Raw genomic sequence first — 13,802 nt, forward strand, 5'->3', positions numbered from 1 at the left:
TTCGTTCATTACGAAAATACGAAATCCACGAAATGTTCAAAGGCATAGCGGCGAGCGCGCAATCATTTCCATTTGGTCGTATCTAAATCTCGCGCGGCTATTATTTTATAACATTACACACACAGAAGCACGAAAGAGCGGAAAAAATAAATTAAAATTAAATCTTGTTACTTCCAGCGGAAAATAATGAATTACTGCGGTATTTTTTTCTGCTCTACTAGCATTTTATTGAAATTTAAAAGCGATTGCAATAACTTTTGTAATTAATATATTGAAATTACGTATATCTCGGAATACTGTACGGTTACGTTTAATCGAGAGGAGATTCATGGATTAACGTTATTTTGATATTAACTTGACTTATGGCCTTTCGTTCGCACACTCGGAATACATTACGGGATAGTAGGCGAGAGGGATTTTCTTTAATTATTCATTGTAAGGGGTATCATATAGAAACCGCGAAATAATTAGCCGATTTCCCCGATACGATACGTGTCGAATGCGCGCTTGAACGGAGATTGTATTTCTCGGATATAGAAATGCAATAAAAAGCGGCGCTCTGCCAGCGTGCGAAGCAAGAAGAAACGAGGTCAACTATATCTGCGACAAATCGGCCTTCATCGAGAAATTATATGCGGTAACTGAAACGGGCGGCTACACCGAGCTTAACGAGTAATATTTCTGAAAGAAATTATTGTGTGTGTGTGTGTGTGTGTGTGTATGTGTTTCCTGATTCCATTTCCGACCCTTCGTATTTACTAATCAAAGCGCAATTGCATTCTTCACTTCGTTTTACGTTTTATAAGCCAATCAGTCTTTCAATTTATTTCAGGTAACGCTTCTACAAAAATTGTTTATTTGTTTGCATCTTCAAGTAGAAAACCATAGATATAAGTAGCACAGCTAAAAGAACGTTGAATGTAGTCAGGAAAGATTATTAAAAAATATACAACATTCAAGAGTTAATATAAAATATATTAATTATGAAAGTCAGGTGTGCGCGAAAATATGGAAATTGGAGGAGATATTTAATCGAGGGTTTTAATATAGAAAGAGAGTGTCGAGCGGGAAATACATTAATATATAATAGTAGTTCATGAGATTTAAGGATCTGTCCGTCGAAAAAAAAAAAAAAATGCAACGCCAGTTTCATCCTCGCGGTTCGTATTACTGATAAATCCAAGATTATGTATAAAATAACTCACCCACATATATATATGATGTAAACGCGATCATCGGTAATTCGGTGGGTTCCGATTTACGATCATAAATGGATTAATGCCGAGCGGAATTCGCGGAGAGCATTATACCTGAAACACTTTTCAGTGCGTCCCTCGTCCGGATTGCGGATCAATAAATAGCCACGGTGCACATACATCCGCGTCGTCGGTCGTACAAAACGATGCGCGATCCATTTCAATTCCGACGTGCACGCGGAAATGAGACACGGTTCGGCGCAGACGAGTCGGTTATCAGCGATTCAATCTCAGCCTTGACGTTTCTTCTAATAACAATCTCGGGCTTCGGCATATTTTCAGTAAATTAATATATCGCGTATATCGTACAGCGCGCGATATCCCTGAATTTCTGTATGTAACGTCAGAAAAAAAGCTGCAGAAATATATAACAGAAATATTTCATATAATCGTAATTTTATGTAATTAACCATAGGGAAAGTATTTGTAGATTGCATACAGAATAACTGAAAATCCAAGCTATCTTGTTTAATTTAATTTCTATACGGATCTGTAAAAATTTTATAAATATTATACTGCAAAGAAATGCATGTTTCCGTTGTTTCTGTTTTTTAGTATACTAAGCTATTTAAACCTGAACTGATACGATCTTTTTTTTGTTACGTACAATATATCGTAGGAAATCGATAACCCCAATTTATGAATTGAAATACGAATAAATTAGATCTTTTTATAATAATTTTATTGTATTCAGGTAATTTAAAAAAATGGCAATATTTTGAAAAAAATAAAAACAGTTAAACAAAACCCAAGTAATATTGATTAAAAAAAAATAATTATACAAATTGATTATTATGGTACAGTTCCACAACTTAGTTTGAGCAGAGTTTAATTAACAATGTCCAATAAGAGAATTTGTTTTATTATAAAAATATTCTCCTATTGGATATTGTTAATTAAACTCAGATTAAACTAAGTTGTGGAACTGGTTCTAAATGATTTGAGGATCAATTAAGAGTTTAATGTTAAAGGTCGTAAAACATCACAAGAAACATGGGCCAGAGATATCATTTTAATTGTTTTTAAATTATTCGAGTATTTCATATAATTATGTCATATAATATTTTGCAGCAATTCAAAACTTTATTCAAACGATGTCTATTGATTGCATTAGCTTGTGATTCGAAAGCGGTATCCAGGTTGATGCACTTGACCTGACAGCAGAAGATAGATCGCCTTTATTTTAAATTCTTTCACAATAATGTATATACTAATATATTATGTTTCTCGCGTACTTTTATTTTGATTGATACATATGTCGAATTTTCGCCAAATGAAAATATTAGTATTACTGTTTTGGCCATTTTTGTAGAGAATTTATCTCATATACAATTTAATCGCTTATTATTAAAATTACATTATGCTCATAAAGTTTTTAAAAGCATAGTTTTTTTTTATTATTTTATTTAAAGTTCAAAGTAAGTGTAAATTCTGCTGAAATTCGTGTAATTTTTTTACATAGAATGTTTGAAAGCAATATTTATTATTTTTTATTAACGGTATTTTCTTCAAAAGTTCTGTGAATATTGCGAGTAGCTGCAGTAGTGTTATTACTTAATTTGAATTTATAAGAAAATTATACGAATTACAATGGAACTTGCACTTATTTGAACTTTAAGCTATATAATATAACGCAAAAAGTGTGACTTTCAATAAATTAATTAGTACAGCTTTTTAGTTCTTCCTTAAAAATATAATAATTTCGTAATTCTAAAACCTATAAAATGTGCACGGAAAGAATTTTCTCTTAAAAATTACGCTGAAAATCATGGTAATTATAGGACAACGTAAACCTTGAAGAAGAATTTTACTATCTTTTGACAAAATTTATTAAAATTTTAATAAATAAAATTTGCCAAAATTTCGTAAATTTTATACTTCTAACAAAACTTACTAAAACTTTGCCAAATTTTATTAAAATTTTACTAAATTTAGTAAATTTTAGTAAATTTTATGAAAAGTATGGTAAAATTCTTCGAGGTTTATGTTGTGTCTCACAATTACCACGATTTTCAGGGTAATTTTTAAGAGAAAATTCTCTCCGTGTGGTAAACTGAAACATTTTCTGAGATGTTACGTAGAAATGTAAAATGATTCTAAAAATAATGTACATTTTTTCTGAGCTATCACAACAGTTTTCTGTAACTAAGAAATATCACATATTTTAAAGGTTTTAGAATTACAAAGTTCTTATATTTTTCAAAAAAAAAGAAACTAAAAACAAATCTATATGTAAAATTGACTTATTGCATATTTTATTCTTTGTATCCGATATTAAACAGTCAAATTGTACCTTTGAATAAAATATGTTACGTAACGTAACTACATATGTCCGATAGTCGATTTAAAATCGTCTTAAGTACTTAAGATGTCATAAAGAGATGACGTCTCATTCTTAAAATATCATGAACCAATTATAATGCCGTATTAGCTTCTTAAGACATTACTCAAAACAATTTTGAAGAATCAGCCTTCTCAAGAAAAACCTCAAATAAGTGCAATCGACTTAGCTGAATAACCAAATTAAAATAATTAATAATTAAATTGTGTATAAAATTACATTCTAACATTGTAAATTATGCTATAAATTTAATATAATCGAAACATTGTTACTAGTATTTTTTTTAAATGTTATTATTTTTTGATTGTATTATTTATTCGTTCACGTTTTAATTATTATGACACATTTTTATAGACGATATGCGTTATTTTTATAGTTATTCAATCGTCATCGTGTTTAACTGGTTAATTATATTTTCGTTTGCGTTATTTTACTCATGTTTAAGTTCATAAATACTGGTAATTTGACACGACTGAAGAAGACTATGTATAGTCGAAAGGTTTCGAAATTTGTTAAACATTTTTTAACACAGTTGTTTTTAATAGCGTTTACAATTATATATTTTTGATTTAATAAATTACATTGTATTAGGAAAATTGGTATTGGCTCGATATATTGATCGGTTTGTCTTATTATTTTTTACTAGTATTTTTATTTAGTAAAAATCTAAATAAATTTTATTTACACATATAACAACCTGATATATAGCGCAAAAAATTCTTATTACTCATACGAAACTGCATTGACATATAGTACCATGAATAAATAATTAGTTACAAATTTAAATAAAAATTTTCCTGTCTTCAGTATCTTTCCATTCTCGATTCTATTTACGATTTGTTTTAAATCACATCGAGAGGCGTGTCTTGGCTAAGGAATAAATAACTATATCATGACGTTCTTATTGTATAAGTTGTTTATACCCTGACACTAGACTCTTTTTCTCTTTCTCTTTCTCTCCGAAAAGGTCGGAACTGTCGAGGCACCCGATTTATTGCGTCGGTAGTACAAACCTTTGACAAATTATATTGAAAAGTTTCGAATTGCGAAAATGTTTATGCGAAATTTATAATCTCAAGGGGGAGTTCGGGGAGATTTTCCTAGAAGTCGTGCCTCGAAGTTCCACGCGCGGAATAACGCCGTTCGAAAAATGTTGCTCAATTTTTTAAAGTTCACGTTGTACATATAGGGAAGGATGCCCTTTTCCCTTTAATAATCCCCTGGCCGGTCGTCCCCTTTCAAAAATTCAAGCTATCAGGAATCTTCAATATCGAATAAGTACAGAAACATAAAAAAAGAAATATAAAGTACACGTTGGATGGAGATAGACGTGATTCTGGGAAACGCGAATTTCACAAAATCGTCGATCCCCGAACGATCGATCGAGAATGTTCCGGATGTTCCGGGGATGCCCGCGCGCCCGTGGACGAACGCGAATCATCCACGCAGCCAGCCTGGCTTTCCTGCGTAATCGCATCGCCATATTCGTGGACCCCTACACGGTAGCGCCACCGGAAACCACCCCTGGTGTAGGAGAACCCTTTCCAGTTGCTGGCGACGGTGGCCGGCTGGTGGGGCGACGCCGACGCCGACGTCGCGTGACGTCACGAACCAGGCCGGGTACGTTGCGGAAAAACGTTGTCATGACGACGACCGCTGACGCTACCGTCGCCGTCGTCGTCGCCAATGCCAGGGCGACTCAATTGGAAGAAGCGCCAGGGGTAACGAGGGAGGGAAAAAAAAAAAATCCAAATGTCATGGGAGTCGTACGTGCATGCGTTACATGATTTACATTCTCGAAATCGCAATCGCTGGGGGAGTCGCGGTGAGGTATGGAATTGGACGCGGGCGAACGTGGGTGATAAAATAGGCAAGTCCACTTGCTCCCCGGACATCCGGATATCAGTCGCATCGACACGGGCATTTCCCCTGCATTTGCAGCTTTTAGAAACACATATACACATACACACACACACACACACACACACACACACCCACACACCCTCCTCGCGGCCTCGATTTTTTTTGTTTTGCACGCGAAGGGCGCGTCATTCGCGAATTATTCCACGCGCACTCGAATTTATAGACAAATCTGGGATGTTGCTCACGGTACAAAGGGAAAACGGTGAACTATTGAACTGTTAAATCTTCCAAAGTTGTCGAAGCTGTTAGATTAAAATGTTGTCGATTAGTGTACCATTTTAATAACACCCGCTAATCTCTAAATCAAGCGTTTTGTTTACAAGATGCTAACAAATCGAATATTGGATTTTGTGAACCAATGGTGGGATTTTATCGGCAAATAATTCACTCGATAATATCCTCCTGCAGTTATTCGACCTCGATTGTTCCCTGGTAAGCGTGAGAAAGGTGGAGAGGGGGGGGGGCATTGAAATATAATACCGCGACCGTGGGAATAAGAGAAGTTTACGACGGGGCAGACGGCGGATAAGAAGTAACGTATTGTTTCCTGAAATTTATTTCTTTAAACCACTGTTTCGAGATTTGCCACTGAATCATGGCTATTAAACTCCAAATTGAATTGATATTTGTGGAATGTACGACGACGTTAATATATAGGTGTACACCTTTGCGACGCGGGACGGCTGAGTGTCGGTCCGCGGCGAGTTTCCGTAATTTATTCCGCTGAAGAGCGACGCTTGCAGCTTCGAATAAAAAATTCGACGCGCCGGAGAGACCCCGGAGAAGCGGCCCGTTAAAAATCGCTCATTCAATTACGTAAATGCGAAACTTTGGGGGGAAACTTGCGTCGTCGCAAATTTCAACTACGGCGAAAGTAATTGCGGCGCGACGAGTATCCTGAATAAGGGACGAGTAATCGGGCTACTTTCCATTTTCCCTCGGTGAAGCTGGAGCGTTGGGCAGAAGTCACGGGTCGCGCGTATTAAAAAATTAATCTCCCCCTCCCCCCGGTGGGCGAATCGGTGACGTCGGGCGTGAAGTTCCCTCGTGATCTCGCGAAACGATGACTCAATTACGCGCGAAATGCGAAATGTCGAAAATCCCATGTTCTATCTTACGTGTACAATTGAGAAGACGGGTTAATAGAGCCTGGGGAAGAAAGGAGGGGGCGATCGGGCGACAAGAGGGAGGGAGAGAGAGAGAGAGAGAGAGCGGCAGTGAAGGAAAGTTGCTTCGCGCCGACGTGCTTGACGTGGCGACGTGGCGACAGTGATAATGTTGACTGGGTGTGCCCGGCGTTATTTAGACGGTCTAAATGACTTGGTGTCTCCCGCAATTTCGATGAAACGTCTGATTCACCGGCACAAAATCAATGCGTGGGAAAACCTCAAATAAGTGCATTCCAGGAACACGCTTATATATATATATATATATTTTCATTCTTGAATGAATATAACGCTATAGAGCAGCCGTTCTATATACGAATAGAATTGATTAGTTGTAACTGTCATAAGTGCAATCAATTGCTTTGCAATACTTTAAATTGTTATTATTAACAATGTGATGAAGTAAATTAAATATTAAGATCAATAAAAATAATATCAAATTATTGCATGATAAGTTTTACGAGAGATTTAAATACACACAGATACATAAACCTGTTCAAACGTATACACTTTTCAGACTTGACTATATGTAATTTTATTAAATGTAATTACAACGGTGGTAAAGAGCATCGCATGTATTCTGGAGAATATGTTCTGTCGATCGCGAGTATTCACGTCGGCAATTACACGGTCGCCAAGTAGTCATGGCTATTTACGATCAGACAAACAAACGAGCGCGCCCGCGGCGGCGCATTAAACGTGACATATCAAATATTCTTTCGTACGAAATGGTGTGTGTTAGCGATTATTAGCGTTATTAAATTTCTATTTTAGATCCTTCGTAAAGCGAGAGGGAAGACGAGGAGAAGGGGTAAGAGAACAAAGGAAAGGGAGAGGAATATTCCACGCTGCAGCGTGGGCACGCGAGATATTTGAAAATCTGTGTTTAACAATCCGTTACGCGAAGGAAGGGAGAGGAGGGGGGGGGAGGGGGAGATATATCTCGAAATGCGGTAGACCCCGATCGCAGCGCTGCACAACGGGACAGAATGAGTTTACGTGCCAGCGAAGAGAAGTGTCCGTATACTGTATTTATTCGGATATCGTTCGGGATTCGCGATACGTTCCTCCGCACTGGCGCGACCCACAAAACAGAAGACGAAGTATACCGCGCGACGCGAAGTATAGCGCGAAACAGGGCCATGCGTTCCGTGCGAGGGCAATCGATCGATTGCCCGCTTGCCTGCCTGCTTGACTTTCTTGACGGTTCGGCGGCTCGGCATTGCGCTTCTAAGAATCCCCACCACCCCTCCCAACCGCGGAAGATTACCCCCGCCCGCCGCGCCACCTAACCGTCTCACGCACGAAATCTGCATTTCGTCATTCGCGTCGGCTAAACCGCGCGACACGCGGAACGCGGTATACGTTATCCGTAATCTCCCCGACGCCCCGAGAGAAAACACGACGGGTTTAATTAATTAATTAATTAATGAAAACAGAATTGTTAAAAGAGGAGGAAGGAAAATCACGAGCAGAATGTTGTAAAGTTGAAAGTTGAAAGCTAATTGGAACTCTCTGTTAATGAACGAGCGAAAGGATTAACTCTTTACACTTCAGCGAAATGTCGGAATGAGTAACTATGCTCCACTTTTTGCGTAAATATCTCGCACGGCGATTGAAGGGCGAGAACGACGGGTGTAATATTGATGTTATCCAACTCGGGTTTCCTTTTGGTTTGTTATGTCATCGCGAGAGATAACGATACAGAGATTATAATAAATGCGCGTAGCGCTGTGGATTGTCGTGGGTGAGTCTGAGTTATGGTAATAATTTCGACTAAGATAAATCTTCGCTTGCACTGACAAATGGCGGCACTTTATAAAACTCTCTAAACGGTTGATATAATGTAGACCTGTGTTGAATGCAGATAACGAGGAATTTCACGGTTTAGAAAGCAGCCCGCACAACTGCATTACTTTAGTACCCCGTAACCTATTTTTTTTTCTTCACCTTTTCTCTCTCTCGCTCTCTATCTCTATCCCTACCTTCCCCTTTGACCCACTAAAGATGATTATTTCAGACGGGAAAAGGGATTAAATTCTTATTACACGTGTTCCAAGTATATTAAATTGTAGTAATATCATAATGTACGGATTACATCTCATACGCTTTACCGTCTGATTTCTAAATTAAAATTCTCACGTGCGTAAAACCTTCCTTCTTCTCCGAATAAAAAATCGCGGAATTTTAGTCGAATTTAGTTAGAAATAATTTATTGGTTCCGTACACGTGGAATTTTTATAACTCACAAATATTTAAATGATTCCAATAAGTAAATCAAATTCGTCAATGGCCACCAGATTATATTATAAATTGTTTACGCACTTATATCAGCGTTGGTTCATATTGGCAGTTTATGGAATTATTATTTTTATTGAAAGAATAAATTTTGCGCATCAATATTGAATATATAGTGATAATAATAATAATAATAATAATAATAATACCTATGTATTTGAACGGAAACAAGTTATCTGCGAAAACGATTTACGCTGAATGGCGGGCGCTTAGGTTAGGATATATCTAACATCTTGACACGCATTGTATCCCTTATAAATAGTTGGCTGCTAATGGGATAGAAGGATGCTAGAAGGATACGATAAGACACGATCGTTTCAAATCAGGCTGACCGAGGTGACCCTAGGGAAGGGACAAAGGGCTTATCGACGTTTACGAAATATCGGTTAAACTCCACTCCTGGGTGCGCTTGTACTCGTCTAAGTACACTTGTACTCGAAAACGGCGCGGATGAAGGGAAGCGTAGCGCACCTGTTGCGTTCGTTCGCCCCGTAAAACCTGTCCCTCTTCCCTCCCAACTTCTGCCCTCCCTTACGCCGCTGCTGCTACTGCTGCTGCTGCACCCTTTTTTTCTGCGCGCGCGCACTTTTAAAAGACCTCTCCGCTATTACCCATCGTAGGAATCAGGCGAGTTTTCATCCCGAACGGAAGGGCAAGCTTCCGCGCACGCGAATCACCCTCGTTCGGTTATACAATTTAAGGAGTTATAGGATCCTTATGAATAATAAAAGTAGGGTATTTTTTTCAATACCATATAAAATTTTTATTAAGAGAGATAAATAATATGGTTTTTTCTGCTTTAAAAATACGTATTTTTATTTAGAAAATTATAAAATGCAAAATTAGAATAAATATGAAAGTAAACAAATAATAGCATCATAAATAAATACGCGTATCTCCAATAATAGCGTGGCTGTGGTGGCCTCGATAAATTATCTGAAATTAAAAAGTGAGCAATTTTTTCTTCACACTTGTTATTTTTAGATCATAAAAAGAATGTTTTATAATTCTACTTTTTGCGAAAAACTAAACACATTTGAATTTAACAATTTTCCGAAAAAATGTTCTCTTTTCGTTATATCTTAAAAAATATTAAAAATCGAAGAATGCCTCTAGAATCCAGAAATGAATGTTACTAAAGATGTTGTCTTATTATAAAATTTGAAATTAATCTACGTAAACTATGAGTGGCTACCGCTTTGAAAAATAATATCTGGAAAAAAAATGCAAAGTTTAACAACACTGTTTCAATGTAATTTTGCATCTTATTTGTTTGAGCAAATATTTTCCAAATAGAAATACATTATATGCACGGAAAAAAGGATTTGCTACATATCTAATGGTTTTATATATATATGAAAATAATTTTATTAGACCATCAAAATAATTGTTAAAGGTTCAAACATAATAAGGAATGCTGCAAAAAGTTTTGATATTTTAGCAGTCAGTTTGAGCATTCTACATAATTATTTCAATGGCCTGACAAAATTATATATTTTCAGATATTTAACTAAAGTTTAAACCAAAGATTTTACATGATAAATGTCTTAAGTTTTATTGAAAAATATGTTATTTTTCAATTCGCTACACGGAAAGAACAATTTTGCCGAAGTATCCAAAAATTTAGACAAATCTAAAAATAATTTTGTCGAGCAATTAAAATAATTATGGAAGATGTTAGAGTATATAATGAGCAATGCTGAAAGGTGTGACATTCTAGCAGCCAGTTTGAGCATTCTGTAATAATTATCTTCATTATCTAACAGAGCTATTTGTATATAGATCTACATCCAGCTAAATTCTTAAATATATATTTTATCATTCTCTTCTATATCCCCTTAACAAAAAATTTTGAAAGACAATCGATTCTCATAACTGTTTTCTTAATTCTTCATGTATAATTATACTAAGAGAGTAAAGCATTTAATTAGAGATTGGTGCAAAAAGTGAAAAGGGAGTAACAGCGTACACTCTAGCAACGTACGGAAATCAACCGTTTCTCTTTTTTTTTTCCAAATGGAAGCAAGTAGCGACAAGGAGATAAAAAAAAAGGGGGGCAACGAAAGTAATACCAGCTGATAAAATGTCAGCGGACAGTTTTTAATATAATCGCAGCAAGACGTTACATGCGGACTCTTCCTACGCCGCTCCGCAACGTCCGACGCGGCGCGGGGACGGCGTTAAGAGAGGAGAGGCTGGACTGGAGCGCCCAGGATTATCCCGGGTGCCCTCCCATTTTCTCGGAGCGTGCCGCTGTCTTAACGCGGAACTATTAAATCCTATTTTAGCGTCGGATTGGCGATCGCGCGCGGGGCATGTGACGCGACCCTTGACATTACGCCCTATCGATCGTTTATTTATGCCGAGGGATGATTTATCAAACTTTAAGGGATCCCGAGGATACTATCTTCGCGGCCGGCGAGTATCAATTATTCTCGCGTTCCGCCCGTTCTTTTTTTTTTCTCTCTTTTTCGCTTTGCATTTATATATACGCGCGCGGAATGCGAGAGACGGCACGCGAGTATGCGCGGAATCGAGGCAAATCCGCCTGGTGCTCGCCCCCGTGTACACACGTACGTATGTTGTGTGTTTATGTGTGTGGGTTACGTCGATAGGAATATCCGTGCCGTTGTGTCACACAAAGGAGCCGCCGCGGGTTGACGCGCGCTCGCGCCTCTGTGTGCCGCCTTCAATGGACGATGACGTAAGTTACGTCTGCTCACGCACGATTACGCGGCGGATCGAGCCGCTGCTGGTAAGTTCAAGTATATGCCTCGCTAGAACGAAGGCGCCATCGCTGCGATTAACTCGCCGCGTTATTAAACGCCGCGAGAATTAAAGCCCGCTTTAAATCCAACTTTAGCTCACTCGGAGGGGTGGGAAAAGAATCCACCACGTTGCGCAAAATATTTCCGATAGATCTCGACGACGAATCTCTTAATCCGTTAAAAGAAAATAGATCCCCCCCTTTTCCCCTCCTTTGCGCGCAAAACCGCGATTTCACCGCCGATAAAATCGATTTGAAAAAAAAAGAGAACGATCCTCTTTTTTTTAAATGCACTTTAAGCAGTGGCCAGTGACAGGTGCCCTTGGTGCGGAAGCTCGCGCGCGGGATGCAAATCGCTCGACACGTGCGCTTTTTTTTTCCAACTCCCCGAGAGCCACGCGCGCACGACGTCGCCGGGAGACTCGGGCGATCGGACGCGGGATTAAAAAAAAACTCGCGTCGCCCGCGCGCGAGCGAAAGTGACGGGGCGGCCGTCACGTCGCTCGGGGAAAATGTATTATACATCGTTACAGCGAGTCGCAGTACGCTTCCTCGCGGGAGAAAGTCCTCCGGGGCGCGTCGTCGTCGTCGTCGTCGTCGTCGTCGTCGTCGGCGTCGTGCGGCACAGCGCGCGGTGATCGATACCCCGCGCGGCTCTCTCGAGCGGATCGTGCGGCTCGTATTGACCGACAATTTTCGCGCGCGAGGGAAGGTCACCGGCTGGCGGACATGTCACAATCATTGCCGTAATCGCGACGCGATCAATCGCGGCAATCGAATCGACGTTGACCGGCCTTGCGTTGTTGGCCACTTCGTGACGTTGCGTGTAACCGGGGATAAATTTCGCGTTTTGCTGATTAAAATTTTCGAGGCATCAGCGGCGGAACCACGTGACAGCGCGCTGACCGAACAAGACGCTCAATTCAAGTAAACAGTTGTTTTGAATAGTACCGATAACGTAGTTCATGTCAAATCGATAGTATTTATTTCAAACAAGTATAATATTTTCTAGAAATTATAAAAAAATATATGTGTAATATGTAAATATGTATATTTTGTATTTTTGTAACCAGTATACTTATTTGTTTGAAATATAAATATTAATTTAATATAAAGTGTTATTAGTACTGTTTAAATGACCATTTATTTTAATCAACTATCGATTAAACTTTATTAAAATTGCACTAAATTTAACCAGAATTATAATTGAAATTCCTTCGAACTCCTTTCTCCGTATTGCATCACGATTATGAGTGAGTTTGTAGATAAATATTAATGCGTGGCACTTGGGAAATGTGAACGTTAATATTGTCCAGAGATGCAGGATATTTCTTTATGTGTTTTCCCATTTTAATTTTCTCGCATCGGCTAATTACGGTCACTTAGAGATTACACGCGTAGATAAGGTAGACGGCAATTTCGCAGATATTGCGAAGAATCCCGTGACATTTGTCCAGAATTGAATATTCTAACAGAATTCGTCGATCAGTTTGTATCGTTATTCACTCGCGATTCCTGGGATTTATTGACCGGGCAAAAACGGTCCGATAGCACTTCAGGTTCACAGTACAAGGGCATCGTCCATTTTATGAAATATCATATAAATTGATATGTATATTTTTTCTTCAATGCGCGCAATAAATTAAACATAATAAATTTAATATTTAGTAAAACGATCATTTATTCTGAAAACTGACTTTCCAATATTTCGACCAATTGTTATCCAAAGGCAATTAAATTGTATTACTTTTTTTTTTCTAAAATGAGGCCACTTGTTCTAGAAACTTGAAGATATATTCATAAATTTTTCGAGTCACTTTAAACGGATGAAAGAATGATTCGAATCGAGAGACCCATGATGGTACCAAGAGAATACATGGAAAGCCTCACGTGGTACCTTAAGGATCAACATTCATTTATAAAAAGTATGTACGTAAACAAGTTTCTAGAAGAAAATGATGACTTTTTAATCCAACTTTCTATACACTGTCTTTTCTCCTTTTCTTCTCCCCAGAGGAATGTAAACCGCGTGTTTGCTTCGTTTCAAATGT

Source organism: Monomorium pharaonis, chromosome 7 (genome assembly GCF_013373865.1).
Source record: "Monomorium pharaonis isolate MP-MQ-018 chromosome 7, ASM1337386v2, whole genome shotgun sequence".
Taxonomy (NCBI): Eukaryota; Metazoa; Arthropoda; class Insecta; order Hymenoptera; family Formicidae; genus Monomorium; species Monomorium pharaonis.